Source organism: Bradysia coprophila, assembly GCF_014529535.1.
Source record: "Bradysia coprophila strain Holo2 chromosome X unlocalized genomic scaffold, BU_Bcop_v1 contig_26, whole genome shotgun sequence".
In the NCBI taxonomy this organism is placed as follows: domain Eukaryota; kingdom Metazoa; phylum Arthropoda; class Insecta; order Diptera; family Sciaridae; genus Bradysia; species Bradysia coprophila.
In genome coordinates this window covers 78,593-96,946 of record NW_023503313.1, presented here as the reverse complement: position 1 = coordinate 96,946, position 18,354 = coordinate 78,593, and the positions used below count along the sequence as shown (strand labels likewise).

The following is an 18,354-nucleotide window of genomic DNA, read 5'->3' as shown; positions in this document are numbered from 1 at the left end:
AAATAGCTACCCCCTAATCTTAACCTGGAATGATTGTTGGTGATGGTAAATGTGAAATAAAATTTTACTCGCAACGGATTTGAAACAAAAATTTGTTTAATCAATTAGACGAAAGTTCGCATTTACAGATGTATAAAAAAATCAAATGTTTCCACATATTTAGATACGCTGATTGGAAATTTATGGAAACATAAAGTGATTTATTTCCATCCATCGTAGACAGGAAAAATTGATTTTAAATTTGATTATATGCGCATATATAAACATTTTATTAGATTGTTATGCCTTTCCTTCCCATATTCTTTTCGTGTATTTACCCATTCCACCTCAAACAGATTTTATGTTATATAATATGTTATGTTGTAATATTGTCATCTTGTCAAGGTATGTTATGCCTGTAATAATAAAAACCGATTTTGTGTAGTGCCTGCCTGCGACGAATGGAGTGTGTGTGTGTTTACCTACACAAATGTGGGATTTTCCACGATCTGGTTAATTTTTTTTTATTTTTCTTTTTTTTTGGGTTAAAGCTGTAGAAAATATGTTTATTAATTATTGTTTGTTTTTGCGGAAAATTAATGTCGTGTTGAGTGAGCAGCATTACAAAGACGACAAGAATGTGTGTATAAATCAATGAGAATTTAAAATAACGTATCGAAAATTGATTTCTATGTCAATCGCTTTTTCCCTACGAAATCAATTTATAAATTCCAAATAATTGTTATTGTATGGCCTCTGGCTGTGCAGCCAATGCAGCGGACTGATTGCAGAATTTTATTTGAAAATTTCGATAAAAATAATTTAAATTTGGTATTGTGCATTTCAGTAATGTAAAGTTTAATGTTTTGGTGTTTGCATGTTTGTTGGTCTCTCTTGACGCGTGAACAACCGTTCATTTCATCAATGAAGTATTTTTTAGGTTCCCTCAAGGGTCTCAATAGAACAGCTTCGTGTACAGACAGTAAAAAGGGACTCTTAATGTCAAAAGTAAAGAGACGTCAAACGTCATAACGTCAAAATAAAGCAAAGTTCACGTTTTCGTGTTAGTGGTGTGTGTGATATAATTTTTCAATGAATTTCGGGTCATAATTCCTCTAGGTAGTCTACCTCTATGGGTTCCCTCAGCATTTAAAACATTCTACATAACTCGGATGAAAAGTCATGTTTTCGCGTTTACTGACCTCGACTTTGCCTCTGATCAACAAACTTCACGCGAAAACTCGACTTTTCAATTTTTTTGTCCTTGTGACTTAAGGGTCCCTCTTCCTCTCCACGCTGTTTTTCATACATTGAAATGTAAGGCAGCACGCTTTTGTCATACCCTACCAAATAAAACACCAGATGTCAATTGTCAACCCGTGGTGAAGCCGAGGTCGACAACACTTCGTGTGCGATAAAATACGAGCATACCTGCCGTGGTAGATACATCCGCAATTTCGGGTAATAATGACCTTTCTAATGCAACATTACACATTACCTTATTTTGTACCAACAATTTTAAATTTAGTAGTCAATGCTTAGTATATACGCTTCAACATTACTCTGTCTGTAGCCAAATGGCTGCATGACATTCAGAAAAGTTTTAGTGCGGGGTCGGGGTTCAAAATCTGGTCTGTACAAGATTTAAAAAAAAATTTAGTCTTCGTTGAAGATAATAGGTTTTGTAGCGTTCGAAAAACAGTTGTTATTTCACTGCGTGCAAGAAAAAGGTTATTATTTTACTCTGCCGTGACCAAAATTATGCATTATAATTTTGGAAATTTTGCAAAAACTTTCAAATTGTGGGGTGCAACAACTTGAGTCGAATCAACATCTGACTGCTTCGCGTGTCACCGCTATTTACGTGAAATCAACGTTCTCAATGTACCACGCTAGCATGTAATTTGTATTGCATTTTCGGATAGTACTCGCAAATTAAAGAGACACGTACTTATTTTTCCCATGAAAAATCTCAAATTATGAATCATCGAAAGTTTCAAAAACTCATGTGGAATCCTCATTTTTCATTCATTATTGGGAATGTTGTAATAGACATTTGTATGGAAAACGTAAATCGGTTTATTTTTTCTTTTTTTTTAGAAAGCCCTAAAATAAGGGTCTCTTTATTTTTGGCGTGGGGTAATTTGGCACACGGTGCTAAAACAACGCATTTTTCTACTACTTAAATTGTGAGCTCGCACACAATTTTTCAATACCAACATTTTGTAAAAGAAGTCATAAAGTCGATGACAGGGCTGAAAAGCATTTGCAGCATTAAACTTACGCGCGTGAGTTCACCTTTTACGTAGTTCAAAAGTGCGTTCTTTTTGCACTGTGTGCCAGATTCCCTGATGCCTTATTTTTCAATTTTAAAAACATTGATTTTTTTCGGAAAGAACATTCATCGTTGGTCATAATCTAGAATGACACGATGTCTAGCCAATCAAATTACGATGATGCAACATCCCAAAAGATAACATGTGTGTCATCAATGAAAACCAATTATTATGCAGGTTCACGGAACATCCCTTCAACCCGAACAAAAGAAATATCTTTTCAACTTCTCTCCTTAGCTTTACTTTCATAATAGCCTAATTTCCATCAGCGCTGGTAAATGCTCATCAATTTAACCGTCGATAAACTTTACATTTCCACATCAAATCCATAAAAGTTTTAAATTATTGTAGCGTCGGATCTCCTTTTTTGGTAAGTTAATCGAGATAAACAACACACTGTGTGTTGGAGTGATTGTAAGAAGTAACTATCCTGTCAACAATGATCAGTTATTAATTTATTTGTGGGTAAAGCTGGTTTTCTTACAAAAAATTTTATTTTCGCTAAAGCTGTACAGACAATAAGTGTCAAATTTAACCAGACCGTTAAATGCTGACAAGAATTGGGCTATTGTTTTTTCTGTATTACTAATCAAGAGATAATGCGAAACCTGTATACTAAACTCGTCATTACCAGAACACTTGTAGAAGTGTCAATTTCGGTGAATAAATAATAAAATCGAAAACACATTCCTGTTTTGACTAAAATCGATCATCTGTGCAAATGAACTAACTAACTTACTGCTTCTGTTCTTACTTTGCACACGCAATTCAATTTTTTGGCAAAAATGTTCCTAAAAACATTGTATATAATCCGTTGTCAATTTTTCTTATTGCTCAGTTTAACGGCATAGTTAAGCTGTACGACTCGAATTCGCAAAAGACTTCTTTTTTTCCCTCAATATTTTGGAATAACATAATTACTTAAATATGAAATTGACAATTGTCTTGTGTTTGATGCTAGTTGTTTGTGGAAAATTCACTTCCTCAACATTTATTTGTTTTGGCGATAATTGGTGCCCAGAAAATTTTTGCTGTAGTAAGTGAATAGTAAAGCCTTTATTTAATCAGTTGATTTGTCAATAAACTAATTTTACAGAGCCTTCTTTCCTATTCCCTTGGAAAAGCAAATGCATACCATTTACTGCTTTTGCTGGACTAGAATGTGGAGGAGCATATCTGTGCAGCTGTGTAGCACCTTTGGAATGTGTAGGGCGATTTAATAACCGTGGTGTTATCGAGAATAGATGTGAAACAACTACAACAACCACCACCACTCCTTCTACAGAAACTACAACTACAACCACTTCAACTACTACTACTACTACTACTGCTGCCCCCGCTTAACTTCTACTTTTATTACAAAAATTCTATAAACGTAAAGCTTTAATAAACCGTTAGAGTATACAACACATTTGATTATTGTTCTTAAGTAAAAAATTTAGCCTGTGAAAACATGAAAAAAAGTAAAAAGTTCGTTCTACCTCGACGCGTGCACATAAAGGTATGCTCCTAAGTTCTCGATGAAGTAAACAAGGTTCACTATTATCACAGAACCCGTAGTTTAAAATCAAAATTTCTTTCTTCTTTTTGTTATTTTTTGTACTTATGTTGTGTATCGAAGGGTTATTTACATAAGTCCTTGTTGTCCTGATCAGTTAATAAATGAAATAAAATGATGAAAATGTTTTTTTTTGTATTAATCTTGTACGTTTTGCTGTATAAAAGTCATTTGGGACAACTCACCTTTCGAAAAATTATTTAACATAATTTTGCATATATAAGATTGTAATACGGAGCCTGGTGATTCTAATAAATAATTTAAAATTTCATTGTTCGTTCACTGCGTTGTACGACAGAAGAATAAAAAAAAGTTTTTTGAGGTCATAACAGCGAAATAACGAGTATCGAAAAGACAGTGGTATAGCTCATCCCAGCGTGTTCACTTTTGCAATTTTTTATATTGGATGCCGCGGGGACAAAGTTGTTGGAAATGTTTTCGAAATTCGAACTGGAACACTCTAACAACAGATAGATCTAAAATTCGAATATGGTTGTTATATATGCAACAGGAATCGTATGCTGGTATATTATCGCCTCGGGTTGACAAGACATCGTGTGCGATAATATACCAGCATACGATTATTGTTACATAAATAACTATTATGCAATTCCGAGACGGAATAAACGCCAAAACATGGAAACATAAATTATGACACAAAAACCATATTGCCTAGCCACTGTTGAAATCCTGAGAGACTTCAGGGCAATGCAAATGTTAACAACGACAAAGTCAGTTAATATCTGACACGTCTAAACAGGCAGTGGTAAAAATATTTCCAATGTAATGAGACTAGTCTAGGCGAATCACTCCGTGCAATAATCTCTTTCATTACTTTATTAAAAACAGGCCAGAAACAGTTCAATTCCGTTCCGGAATTGCATAAAACAATATTACGACTTTCATCATGTAAAGTGACCAACATAACTAACCAAATTTTATTCATAAATCTAATCCATTAATTGTTGCAATGATTGACAATATGATTCACCAAATTTTTATTTTATAATTAAATTGAGAAATAGAAGTAACTTTTAAGGAATGTAGCGAGTGGCATTGACACAAAACTCTGTGTCTGATACTGCGTTTTTGTTAAAACATTTGTTGATAGAAGAACAATTTTAAGCAGAAATACATCTGTATTTGTTATGATTTTAAAACTTTTAGTGACTATAGTGTAACTATAAATTGTATCCTGCTTGTGTCGAAATATTCAAATAATAGAATATAATAGTTATTTATGTAACAAGAATCGTATGCTGGTATATTATCGCATTAGATGTCAGATTGCCAATCCGAGGCAAAGCCAAGGTTGGCAGCATACGATTCGTGTTGCATACAACGTTTTATGCAATGTAGAAAATGGAACAATTACTGAAGATAATTGTAGTGTGACATGAGCAACACGTGGCTTTTATCGCACTAGTGCGATAAAATACGTTCATACGACATTGCACACAGGAGACGTAAGTTAGAAATATCATCACTGAATTGAATGAATTCCATTTAAAGAAAAACTTTCTTTTCTGATCATTGACTTTCAGTAGTTCATAAAAATAAATGGACATATTCAAGTGTCGGCGACATAACAGGCTCTACGGTAATAAATAATTTCATATGCGGCTACTGATCCTCTTCCATTGTTTCAAGTAATTTTGTTTTTATAAAAGAATCGCCGGTCAATTTTCACACAATTCGGCTGTTTTCTTTTTATGACATCATTTAATGTTACGTTCTTCATTTATTTTGCATGCTCCAATTCTAATTTACGTTTTTTTTTGCGAAATAATCATACGCTCTCACATACCCTTGAGTTTTAGCCACGAACAAAAGTTTGATTTATTCAAAATCGACATTGCAAAACAAATCATAAAATTAAACCAAATGGGACACAAGCACGAAATTTGTTTAGGAAACGTAACCAAAAAAAGTGAACTTTTGATTTGTTTCTGCTGACTCATGTTACCATAAGTGCTTTTTTTCTATTTACGGATACTTGGGACAATATTAAAGTGTGACCGAAATGCGGAAAATTAAGCAATAAAATATTTTACTTTTTTAAGTGTCAATTTGCAAAAATTGTCCAGAGCTTTTTCTTGTACTAAGTAATTTTTACAACTTTTTTATTGCATACATCAAACGCTGCTTTCGTATTACATTTGCCTTGTGTAGGATAGATAGTGAAGTGGTCATCCCGGGTGGTCAAAAAAGTATATGTAATCCGAATAGCATATACCAAATATATAAGAATTTCAATTGTAGAAATTGATTACGTTAGGAACGTTTTTTTTATTGATTTGTTACGGCGTCGAAGCATCGTTGACTGTAACGAGAAGTATGAAAAGAAGAGGTCCGCATTAAAACATGCAAATAAAGCAAAAACTGTCTATAAACTTACGACAGAGCTTAGAAAGCTTCATGAAATCAATTCATTTCAATGTTCAATGTGGATAAGTTTATTATATGTATGCCCATTGCCCACAGACTTTATGCACAGTCTGTATGCACAGTATGCCGAAGTCGCAAATGAAAGTGTATTACAATATTAAAATCGCTAAATCTAAACTGATCTCATCATAAGAACACAATTTTGGTGGGTTTCGTTTGTTTCTTTCGTTTTATTTGTTCCACACGTATTCCACCACATAGAAGTAGCGTTTGTCTTTACGTTTCTTCAATTCAACAGGTACGTGTGAGTGAAACGACACTCTTTATGCTTCTTTTGTTGACAACATGTAGAATGTTGCGGAACAATTAAAACTGTAGAATGCTAACCAATTGCAAACTTAAATTGAGCTGAGTTTACCACATTTGTATCGCTTAGTGTTTCCATTTACATTGTTACCACGGCAGAGTAAAATAAACCAGGCAGGAGCGGTTCATTTTTGAAACGTCTAAGATAGGACCTAATACTGACACATGGAGGGTAAAAGGTAATTGTGCCTTGCAGCTGATTATATTTTTCTTAATTTGCGTCATTTGATTCTGACAAATATAATAATTTATTTTCATTTTAATTTATTAGTTGTTACTGGTAACCCTCCAACCCTCAAAGATTGCACCACTACTTCGAAGTGTATAAGATGCTGCAGGCACCAATCAGGACAAAAAGTAAGAAAATTGCACGTTTCGAGTTTCGGTCACCTCCAACTGACACAGGGGCTGGAAAACATTTTTGAAAGTGATTTTGGATTCTAGGATTCAATTCCTGTAACATAAATATGATTCCACTAAAACATCGATCTTATTTCGTAGGCTGTTTTTCAAAAGTATCCCTACAAACCTATTGTAGTGCAACTGTTTTTTTTTTTTTTTTTTTTGGAAACAGGGAACATTATTTAATAGTGACAAAAATAGGGTTTATCGCTGTCGATGCGATTATCATTTATTCATTGTGACCGTGCGACCTATATATATTGATTGCTGGTATCAAAATTATTAAAACATTAAAAAAATCCCCTAGCTCTAATCGAATTCAACATGCAGACCATTGCAGATACAGAACACATTTCTAAGAAGACTCATTTATAATGCAAATCGTCTCAACTATAAATAATTCGACTGGCAAATACAGCAAAACCACGACCATAATTTTCTCAAACAGATAAAACTGAGATCTGTTCCAAAGTTCAACAACCGTAAATAAATGTGTGCTATATAGTATACGTCTTTGTACATCCATTTAAAGTTTAAACTGGAAAGTCAAGCAAACAGTTCAATTTTGCAATTTTCCACATTAATCACATAATAAACCTTATGCAAGGACTTTCAAAATAATAAATGTTTGGTACTTAGAAACAGTTCATGGACTATACCTTCATAATCTGAGCACTCCCGAATACACAAAAAATGGAACACAAAATTTTAAAACATAAAAGGTTTACATCACACAAAGCACACCCAGCTATATTTGCCATTACATTTTCTGATAAACACAAACAAAAAAAAATTATCTCCAAAACAAGAAAACAATTAATTAATCCCTTCAAAGCAACCGAAAGAACATGAAAGGTCCTATACAATTATTTACAATAAGTTTAACGCCATCATATAATACATTTGTCATTATATGAATTATAAGCTGGTAAAGTATCTAGCTTTTCATTAACAGAGAAAAAAAGGAGGAACGGAGCAAATTCTCCAAAATAAGCGAAAAAAAAGTTGAAAAGGCATGTCGAAAATGGAATAGGGCAAAATCCTTTTGTAAAAAAAAAGAAAATTCAACGTCTTGTTGACTGCCATGTGTATAGGAATGAAGAGCGTCATGTTTAACATGTTTTCGGTGTTTAAGATTTTTTCTTCTTCGCTTTTGTAAGGTGTTATAAATGTTAACGATAGAAAAGTTAAATTTGTTTTTTTTTCCTCGATGGATGGGAAAAATGTTCACCGTTCACTTTTAATGCATTTATAGTCGGCCCTATGTATACATATAGTTGCACACTCAGAGCAGTCTATTCCATTCGAAATAACAAAATTGTTTCTAAATAGAGACGCTTCCTATTTACATCAAAGCTTATTCAAACCACTAGACAGGTTTATAAAGCATGTACACACAGGAAACAGACGTACTCGAAAACGAACTGGAGCACACTGTTATTCTATAAGCGTTGCGATGTCGAACCTTAATTGAAGAAGAAAATTTTGTTGTGCAGAAAAAGAAAATTGTATTTAACTCATCACCTTCGAATTACTGTTTCGATTTCCGGACTAATTTGTTCGGATTTAAGGCACTATTATAGACTTGGTGCGTTACTTTTCGATAAATCATATAAGAAATTTGTGTGAGGTTAATTTTATTTTATTTTTACTCTCGTCTTCGTCTTATGCTATATGATGTTGGATAAGGCGATACAATCAGGAGAGAGAATTTATCATGATGGCAAACCTTTTTTTTATGTAACCCTGCATATTAAATCTAATATAACAGTCAGGTAAGGTAGTTCCAATTTTCTTTACTTTTCGTGCGTGTGTTAAAAAACTGTGTGTAGATTGTTAAATTTAAGTGGTCTCTAAGGATAAGCAGACCATCAAACTGTGTGTATAAAGGGAAAAAATGTTTTCGTTTTTTTTACTCTGGAGATGTGGCAAAGAAAAACAGGAAAAAAATTGTTAGGAAACATAATATGTGAATTGGCATTGCCAAATATATGGAGTACACGTACGCCAGTTGTGTTAGATGGCTGAAGCAACGAAATATACTTACGCAGCAATTATACTTAGGTGCAGATATGCTTGTAGAGGATGAACACATAAGGTAACTTAGACGATTTTAAAAATTATAATTCAGCTGAGGGCACATAGATTATAGATATCGCCTTAACGGTTTCGTTTTAGAAACATCCCATCCAAATAATTTCGTTCAAACAAATTAAACATTGATTCGAAATGAGATAAAACGAAACATATAAACTTCTGTCCAATGAATCTTAAAATCACATTTCATAAATATTTATCGAATTCGATGCTCTTCACACAATGCGTAGCAAACCCGTAAGATTGTCGAAATATTTCCGTTTATTTGGTTGCTTCATACGAGTGATTGTAAGAAGTGAATTGTGTACAGTCTTTTTCCCAGAGGTAAACCATGAAAATGTTCGTTTCGGAAATTATATTGCAAGATACAAGTTGAAAACATTTTTCCGCATCTATGGAAATTGGAAAAGATTACACATTTCTCTTTCTCCCTCTCTAAATCTCTGGCAAAATTGCTAAATGTAAATTACTAAAAATTGCTGTCTTTGATAAAGAAATAGATGGTAGCGTCATGCACCTTTAACTAATATCAATAGTAAAACCTGTTTCCGAATCTTTTCAACCCCAAAAATACAGGGGGGTTATAAATTACGATGTGTGGTTTTCAATATAAAAGAAGGAAATGTGTGTGAGTACGAACTATAAATTACGTGTTGGAACAGTACGTATTTAACTGTTTGGGTACTTGATATAATCGAAATTGTTTTCGTCAGGCTTAAAGCTCACGTAAGCGTATTCGAACAGTAAGTAATAGACACTGTTTGTAAATTAATGGTATCAATTTCCATTCACCATAATACGACACGCATTTATGAATTGAAAGTTAATGAAAATAACTGATGATTCCTTGAAAAAAAGTAGAAGAGAAAAAGAAAAACTGAGGAAAACATATCCCAATCTTTTTCCCTTGGTGAATTTTCTATTTTCAAGATGTAAAATCTCCATTCTATATAAGATACGTAATGTGAAGAGACGGCAGTGGATGAGAGTTCTATGGTTCAGTTGCTTTGTGGGTTTCGAACGATGCCCAAAATTTTTTGTTTTTTTATATTTCTTTTATTGGTTGCTAGAGGATGTGTGGGGTGGGCCTTACGGGCTGAAGAAAATTTATGATTTGATTTGTATACATATATATTTGTTTAACAAAATCTCCTTAATTTATGGTATTGTAGTTAGAGCTGTTGCTTGAGCGTACGATCAAACCAATTTTTCTCTATATCTTTCTCTTTTACTATCGAAATAACCTATACCAGTAAGCATAGTCCTTAGTCACCTTTGCTTCTTGGACAAAAATGTGTCACTAAGTTCTATGGGTTTTTTTTCTCTTTAGTTTCAATCTTGCATTTATGCAAAATCTTGCAAAAATCAACAGTCAGGCCAAACACAAATTTCATCGTCTAAATTACGTAACTGTTTTGATAATTATAAAAAAAATCAGATGCATGCAAGTGGCACTTTTCCATTTAACCACTCCGTTGAGAATTTATATTGGTTGAAAAGAGATTGCGTGACAATAATTTGCAACCACAATCCTAATCGACGTTGTGCTAAATGGAGTGATAGATTTAATGCGTTTAATGCTTAGGTTTAAAAAGCAGATTTTCTTAAGCAATTTTTGAAATTTTTGAACGTTTTACAGGATTCGTCTTAGAACTCAGCAAAAACCAATTCTATTTTTTGTATCAACAGAAATTATCACGCTTCGAATATGAGTTTCCATACACAAAATTTCTGACTTATTTGCTCTAAACTTTCTGAAGCTTTTGTTGTCCTAAGCGCGTTGGATTGTAAATTTTTTTTAAACCGTAAGACGTGAACGTTACGTCATTTATTGTTTGAGACATTGTGGAAAAATCTCTGGTTTGAACAGACATCTTGTTATGTATAAGCACAATGAATAGTTTATTTCTGTCATCACTGTCGATAGCAGATGGTTGACAGCCAAAGATAAAAATGAGTTGACAAACGTCTTTTTATAAACTCCAACAAAGTTATTCAAGCTGTCTCTGCCATTAACTATTTCTAATGAATAATTTTGCAACGCTGTATACGTAGTATATCATCTCCAATATGAAAGATATTTATAAATCATGAGCTGAACTTCGTCTGTAAATAAATAATTAAATTCAAACTGAAGTAAACTATTAATTCAATTTATAATACTTTAACGGTGACTTTCGAATGTCGACAAAATGGCAGAAAAAAAATCGTAATTTTCACCACATGCATTTACGTATACAAAACTTGAAGATTTGTTGGAAATAAAGTTCACAAATAAAATATGACTCGAAACGATGCACTCAGAATACTCAGCATTATATAAAATTCAATTATGAAGTCCAGAGAAGTCAAAAGCACATCATGAGTCTCAGTTACATTCGATATAAAATGAAAATAAATAAAATAAAATACAAAGTGGATCCCACAGGTATAGTGGGTATCGCTTTGTAATCCTTCTGAATGTCAACGTCAAAGGATCTTCAAAAGCTTTCGGAAAGAAATGGCTAATTATTATCTGTAAACGACATCTCTAATGACATAAAGAAGCAATGGTCCCCCGTTTATGTGAAAAGAAATGTGTAAGCAGATGAAGTAGTAGATTTTTTATCGAATGATAAGCTAAGCTAGCGAAAAGTTGAACCAATATTATGTGAAAATGTGCCTTAGGGAACGACGGAAGTAACAACAGTTTACATGACTCTTACTCTTTCCGTCTGTAATGGAGCTAAATCGGAGATCTGGTCACGAGAGGAGCCAATTTTAGTAGTTCTTATGGAATTTTTATAATTTTAAAGAATTTCTAATTAATTTTGAAGAACTTCAAGAATTTTACGATTTTATATGGAAATCTTAAAATTCGCTAAGATCTCGAGAGGTAGCTGACTTTCCCTACTATCAGATATAGTGTTGTAAAGGTACGTTGCAAAACTTTCTTTGATTTAAAAAAATTCCACAGTTACCCAAAGACCTATTCAGCACCTATTGTGATTTTTGTTTCGTGTTATCTCAAATTGTTTTTGTCTTAATGTTTACGGATGTGACATATTTGATCTAAAAAATATGTTTAAGAGTCGGAAATTCATGTAATGCAACAATAATGAATCATCTTACAGAGCGAAATTAATACGATGTCGAATCGAGCTTTCAGCTGTGATAGGGAACGTTTTTAAAGCTTTAAGCTCTAAACAGATCAACTTCAGGTTCAACCTGGTTTGACCTGATTTGAGATTCGACCTTGAACACGATTACTACTGTGTTTTCTTCTGATATGTGCAACCGAAAGGCACTGATGTCGCCTATACAAATCATTCTAACTTCGGCCAATTTTTTAGGTCTCCTTAAAGCGATTGAGCTAGTTTTGCATGATCTCATTTTGAGCCTTGGCTGAGTATAGGGATTCATTTACTGAACTACCAATTTTTCGTAAATGAAATCGGTCTCCCTTTCGCATCCAACTTATAATCTTACCATTTTTATCTCCACCTCCTCTGATACGAAATTGTAATAATTTTACTCAACTAAGCAAACTCTTGTACCGATGATTACTTGGTAAAATTTTATTTAAATTAAAATTATTGATTGGCTCATCGTCTATACCATTATGTGTGTATGTAAAAGTTAAACTTTCAACCAGTCAATTTATCATTTTTATTATGGATTTCTCACATGTACGTCTTCTGCGACGAAAAGTTGTTCCGATAATAATGTGAAATATACGCAAAATACATACGTATTGAAAACAAAGTTCCACAATATTTTCATCTTGCTCCCTTCTGTACATCCTAGAAACTTTATACCGAACGACATCAATATCAAACTTTAATGTTTACCTAAGTTAACTTCTGCTTTTCCCGAAGACACAAAACTCTCTATCTTTTGGTATTTTGTTATCTCGCATATGTTTATTAATATTAAAGCAATGGATGGGATCAATATTCACATGTTTGTTTGACAATATTTTATGCAACAGTGTTTTCAAAGAAAATTGTGTTATTCAATTTGTTTTCATCGTCCTTGCAAAATATCTACTACTACACCTACAGTAAACGTTGATTTCAACATTTTTCGGAATATTTTCGAAACACTTTTACATATTCCTAAGTACGTACATATACTGGCATAACGTGCTCTTGGTGGGATATGATCATACGCTGGTTTTGTGTTTTATTCGAATGAGAAAACTCAATACTGTGGAAACTCAATCTGTTTTGTATCGTCGATTCTCCCATCACAAAGACCATACCAGAAAGGTATACAGTAAATGCATAAATGTCCCCGAATCACTCACCTTCAAGAAAATATTAGTGAACCAAAAGACAACAAATTTGGAATGTTAGCGAAAACATTATTTTGTGTATGTGTTCGAATCAGCTTTGCCATTCCTTTGAGTTTATGGTTTTGTGGTCAAAGAAAAGCAAGGGGAGATTCAAACTTTTTGACTATGGCATGGCATCCATTTCAGTTAGAAACGTTTTCGATTCAAGAAAAGTTAAACTTACTATAAAGATACGACACCTTTGGCACGGACAGAAGATCTATAGTTATGTCACACTGTAGTTCGTTTGAAAAAAAAGCTTTCTTTTTTCATTTCTATCTGCCCTAAGATTACTATTCAAGTTTAGAATTCTTTGAAGTCAGTGGCAGGTAATTTTTCTGTGACTTTTCTCCAAAATTTGGTTGAAATAGGAATCACTCAGTTTTTCTCATCTGACTGTAAGACAATAGGCAATGGTTGACTCTAGATTTTAAAATTATTTAATTTTCCAGGGCAAGAAAATTTCAAAACGTCAACAACAACATTCAATTATTTACGTATCAAGAGGAGATTGCTTTTTCTTTTATGTAGAGAGTGTCGTGTGGATAACAACTGAAAGCAATTATTACAACTGTAAAAATGTATTTCATCATTTGGTATACAATTTTGATAAAATTAATTTTGCTCCACGGCCCAAGGCCGGATACATCTGATGCAAACTTTGTCAAATGTTATTGCATCAATTATATTTTGGGATTACCGAAAATTCAACTTCAATTTTCGATCAAAAGTGTGCTTGAAACACATACTGTGAAAAGTGAGAGCAGGGGATTGTAACATGATTTGATAAGTTGGGTGCTTCACATCAGAAACAGTAGTATTTTTTGCTGAAATATCCGTTATTGTAGTTTCTTCTGCATAAAAAAAATATGAGACGGATGCAAGAGCCGGATAGTCAGAATTAATTACATGAAAAAACGTTCTGAAAAAAAAAATGAAAATTTAAGAAAATCATAACCTTATCAATTTTAAGTACATTTTCAATTCAATAGCGTTCAATCAAGGCCTCAGCTAATTCATTCAACTATTCCTCATTTGTTGTCACTGTTATTCACCTATACCGCTTTGAATTATTTTATTTTCCACCAATGTACCATTTTCTGAAACACAACAGTTTGATCTCACGCGTAAAATAATTTTGCTAATTTTATGCAATAGACCAAGGTAAAAGCAAAACAAAATGATCGAGTCTGGTTTTTGAAAATTGAATTCCAATTGTCAAAAACCAGACGCGATCATTTTATTTTGCTTTCATTTTATTTCAAAATACATTGGTTTTTTTCAAGAATATTCACGCAATATGACTAATATATAACTACATCTGAAAACTGAATAATGAGATGTGGCGATCATCGATCAAAATATTATCCAACATAGAGACGACAGTATCGACAATTTGCGTGCATGTTCTACATCGATTGACTAAAGACTGTACAAAGGTTTAAAATTGAAAAAAAAAATCATTTGTTTCGGCAGGACCTATTTTTAAGATTTTATTTGAAAATTTTGCATTTTTGCTATTTCCAAAAATTTCTTTATTTCTTGAAGCATTTGGAAAATGTTTTCTAGAAAATAGGTCCTAACACGAAGAGAGTTCTCACCTAAAGCATAAGGAACTAGGGATACAACATTTTATGACTCGTTTAATTACACGTCTTGCCCTTTCACATATAATTTTTTCGCTATTTGAGTAAATTACTGTTAAAATCCCCGACTTTTAGGACTTTTTTTTAAGAGTCACCCATTTCGTGTAATCGTCATACGGCGCTACGATAAAAGCATAGCTAAATCAGCTACACACGCTATACCACATAATACATAAAGTTTTCGACAACATTCGATTGTTCAGTTCAGAATTGATTTCCGAGCGTCAATAATTACAATTTCGATAATTATTTTTTTTCGTACATGGAAAAGCAACGTAGAAAGCTTTAATGAAATCCCTGTAATTACAGCAAATTGATTATAGTGAGACTACATTATTTTCTTGATTGTATTTTTTTGACTCCAGGTGAAATAATTCGCCTGTTTTATTTGTGTACGCTTTTTGATTTAGTGAATTATATTTCGGTATGAGACCGGACTCCAGACATTGACCTGCCTAGGACCAAATTTGTTATTGTTGTCTGTGTTGTAACACCAAGTATCACAATAATGAAACTCGACTTTTCAGCGAATATCGTGTCAATTTTAAAGCTACCCTCCTGAAGTTGTTGCAAAAGAAGTTGCAAAATTTATAAAAGGAAAATGTTTCTTGCAACAACTTTCGCAACTACTTCGAAAGGCTGGGAGCCGGCTGAAGTAGTTGCAAAAGTAGTTGCAAAATCTGTAAAAGGAAAATGTTTTTTGCAACAACTTTTGCAACTACTTCTAAAGGCTTTTAAAGCTCAGGTCAGCAAGTGAAGTCTCATCCGAAATCTATCACACGTTATCTGAAATATGAATATTTCAGGTTATGATAAACATGACCTGACAGGTTTGAATGTGAAACAAGGTTCAGGTAAAGTCAGGCTATTTTTCTAAAATTACCTGACCTTGTGCTATTTGCCGCTTTGATAAAATCTATCAAGAATTGACTCTATGGTGATTGACTGTAAGTAAAAACTACAACAAAAGACTTTACCCGATTGAACAACCTATTCAGAGCTGTATTCAAAATTTCTAGAAAGAACTTGAGTGGCCGATTTAACGTTTAATAATGCGCTGAAGGAGAAACCAGAAGAAACAACAGTCACTTTCATACCTAGGGATGATTAACCAAATGTTAATCAATTGATTTACAAGTGATGAACTAGGAGGTTAAATAAATAAATAAATATAAATTCCTAATTTTATACAACCCCAAATAGTACATTTCGTACCTAGGACTAAAAGTCTTTTTTAGCGTGTGAGAAGTTTCCAGACAGAGCCGAAGGCGAGGTCTGGAATCGAATACGCTAAAATAGTACGCTGTGTTACAAGTATTGTAATGTTGATTTTTTCAGCACTAGACACAAGTTTTCCTTAAGAGCGGAGCGAGTAAGGAAAATTGGAACGTGTGCTGAAAAAATCTCATTAGAATACGTGTAACACATCATGCTTTGTGCCAACCGAGAATTGAAATAGACAAGAGCACAAAAAATCATAACTTTCATTGTAAACAATCACTCTTCAAATTTGATCGATCACATTGCTTTGTATTTTCTCAAACAAATGCTGTAGCAACTCATACAAATTCCATATCAACACTGCTTTGAGTGTTGTAATATCACATGAAACGGGTGCTGAAATAAGTCACTTTACAACACTAAAATGAGTGCTGGAAAGAGTCGTGTTTCAATTCTCGGTGGCACAAAAGACTTTTAGTCCGTGGTACGAATAGTATTTTTCATATTGGACGGAGAAAAAGTCGCACTTTTCGGGTCTTAGGTATGAAAAAAAACTTTTTATGCCAATGCCTGCTGCTAAGGTGGGAATTTTGTTTACTGAAAATTACTGAAATTTACTAAACGTTTTTCAGTAAATTTCAGAAAATCTCGGTAAATTTCAGCAATTTTGTTTAATTTCTGTAAATTCAATTACCAATAATATGCCCTGCACGGCTTTGTTATAGATAAAAAGAAAAACTGAATAGAATTTATGAAAATTTTAACTTCAATTATTCCTTCTATTCTCCCATCATACACAAGAATATAATACAAAATTACCTATGAAGCGCACGTGATTCCCATCTAATAATTATATCTCACATTAAAAACACATGTGTACAGAGAATAAATTTTATGCCATTCAAAAGAATAAAATCAAAATTACCTTTTCCGTGTTTCAGGCGAATAAAACTCCTTATTGTTCCGATTAGACAAAAGAAAGTTTGTTTTTTTTCAAAAAAAAAAAAAATTTTTTTTCAAATGCAACTTTTTTTTCGCTTGTCACCACATAAAACTTTTTTTTTGGTTAATCAAAAACAATTTTTTTCTATTCGCATCGAAAATGAACGCTAAATGATATTAATAATTTGAAAATAAACGGTATGATACATTGCACTCAACTTGTTGAAACACTAGTATATAGTTACTTCACTGGTTTTTATCAGATAAAAAATATATAAAATGTGAAAAATGAAATTGTGTAACACAATTTTTTCTCAATTTAAACTTTTATATTGGATTTTGAATTTTTAATGAAAAGAGAACACCGACCAAAAAAATAATAATAATAAAAATCAAACGAAAATTCTGCTTGGTTAAAAATTAATTTTAAAAATGAACTTAATGCAAAACAAATTCCCCGGTAAATTCAAATTTTTGTTTTATTTTCTCTCTCCCTTTCTTAAACGAATCATAAATATTTCAAATATTTAAGCCAATTTGTTGTTTGTTAAATTAAAATAAATTATTAATAAAAAAATAACACCTAAACATATGCAATCATTTCAACTATTCCATCCATATTTTTCAATTTTACTTCTCTCACAACATAATATTCATCTTCAACGTTCGACGATTAACTGAACTGATATTGGTCATGCAATGAATTTGAAACGTTCAACATGATAAAAACCGAATGTGTGTATATTGTATAATATGAAAAGTCTATTTCACTGTGCGACTCTATTCTTAGTGGTTCCCGTGTACGCGCAGGCGTTTTTACACACCGAAGAAAAAACCAACATTTTTTCCATATAGAAAAAAGAGAGTTTTCTTTTCTATTATTTTTATCATACCATTCACTCGGTGTACATAAAATGATATCATTGAAAATTTTTGCATGGCAATTTTCTGTGTGTAAACAAGGCGCACGCTATACCGAATAAGCTTTTGAATTTTATGTAAACGAAAAGTGTATAAGTTAGGATACGGAACGGATTGTATGTGTGGCTTTGTTGTTGTTGTTTTTTTTTATATTTTGTTTTTATTCTCTACATAAACTTCCAA

General features: G+C 32.7%; 1 long non-coding RNA gene across 1 annotated transcript; it reads left to right on the top strand.

Annotated features, from left to right (window-relative positions):
- Window positions 1-3,053: 3,053 nt before the first annotated feature.
- On the top strand, window positions 3,054-3,716 carry LOC119069074. Its single transcript, XR_005086273.1, has 2 exons — window positions 3,054-3,351; window positions 3,412-3,716. It is a non-coding gene; the product is annotated as an uncharacterized LOC119069074 (long non-coding RNA).
- The last annotated feature ends 14,638 nt before the right edge of the window (window positions 3,717-18,354 follow it).